Source organism: Schistocerca gregaria, chromosome 2 (genome assembly GCF_023897955.1).
Source record: "Schistocerca gregaria isolate iqSchGreg1 chromosome 2, iqSchGreg1.2, whole genome shotgun sequence".
Taxonomy (NCBI): domain Eukaryota; kingdom Metazoa; phylum Arthropoda; class Insecta; order Orthoptera; family Acrididae; genus Schistocerca; species Schistocerca gregaria.
The window spans coordinates 255,502,243-255,504,022 of NC_064921.1; positions in this window are offsets into that span (position 1 = coordinate 255,502,243).

Here is a 1,780-nt window from a genome sequence, read left to right on the forward strand (position 1 = left end):
GTACACCATCAAGGCGCTCCTGTCTGTGATGCAGCGTCAAGGGTAACCGCAGCTATGGTCTCCGAGCTGATAGTCCATGCTGCTGCAAACGTCGTCGAACTGTTCGTTCAGATGGTTGTTGTCTTGCAAACGTCCCCATCTGTTTACTCAGGTATCGAGACGTGGCTGCACGATCCGTTACTGCCGTGCAGATAAGATGCCTGTCATCTCTACTGCTAGTGATACGAGGCCGTTGGGATCCAACACGGCGTTCCGTATTACCCTCCTGATCCCACCGATTCCATATTCTGCTAACAGTCATTGGATCTTGACCAACGCGCGATACGATAAACCGCAATCGCGATAGGTCGGAAACGTGATGGTACCCATTTCTCCTCCTTACACGAGGCATCACAACAACGTTTCACCAGACAACGCCGGTCAACTGCTGTTTGTGTATGAGAAATCGGTTGGAAACTTTCCTCATGTCAGCACGTTGTAGGTGTCGCTACCGGCGCCAGCTTTGTGTGAATGCTCTGAAAAGAAAACCATTTGCATATCGCTTCATCTTCTTCGTGTTGGTTAAATTTCACGTCTATAGCACGTCATCTTCGTGATGTAGCAATTTTGATGGCCAGTAGTGTATTACTGATGACTGAAGTCTCTGTTACGTGTATCTGTTGCGTTTATTAAACTTGCGGGAAACCTCTACGAACTTATGCACCAACACAACAGAATTTGTGTGCCAGTTTCTTAAGGGAAAAACTGATGCTGTTTGAGATTGCAGTAGACGATTTCCTAACTGCAGCGTACCAAATTCAGCAGTGTATTTTCGTGTTTTCATTAAACTGTGTGAGACTGGTGCAGTATCCAGATGTCAAATTTAATCTGATCGCGTAAATGAACTCAAAAGAACCCACATGTCTTTGTGGAGACTCGTTTTCAAGAACGTATCTCTGTAAATACGCTAACGGAAAAAAATCGCAACAACAAGAAGGAACTGTGCGATATGAACGGAAGTCTATTCAGATTTCGCTCCAGTTGTATAAGAGTGGCGCTAGTGGCCCCACTATGAGGATGCAAATGAGATTTGCTTTAAATACGCTCTGTAACGGTAGTCAGCGTAAGTTACCTTCGAGATTGGACGTGGTGAGTTGATGTTAGCCAAGAATGCCTTTAAGGTGACAAAGACGCAATCATCGGAACCCCATAGAGTTTGAAGATGTTGTGTAATAGAGCCACAAGAGCTGCATGTTCCTTCTGCGGTACTGAAGAAAGAATTGACAGGAATGTGCACACTGTACATGATAGCTGTTACGAGAATGCATGGTCGCAAGGAGACCGGGCTGTGGTCGGCCGCGTGGCACTATGGAATGGAAAGACCATAGTATTCGGCGTATGACTCTGGAAAATTTTGCTACACCTGCAGCAGTAATTTGAGCAGTAGTCGGTAGCAGAGTGACACAACGAACTGTTAGAAATCGGTTATTTCAAGCACAGCTCTGAGCCATACACCCTGTAGCGAGCATTCCACTCTCTCCAAACTACCATCATTTGCGACTTCATTGGTTTGAAGTGAGAGCTTATTGGAGGGTGGGTGGGAATCTGTTGTCTTGTGATCAAAGCTGGTTCCGTGTCGGTATCACTGATGGCCTAGTGTTGGTTATAACGATGTCAGTTGAGGGCCTGCAACTGCTGTCTGCGTGCTAGAAACAGTGGACCTACACATGGAGTTATGGTCTAGCGTGCGATTTCTTACGGCAGCAGGAGCACTCCTGTGGTTATCTCACGCATCCTGACC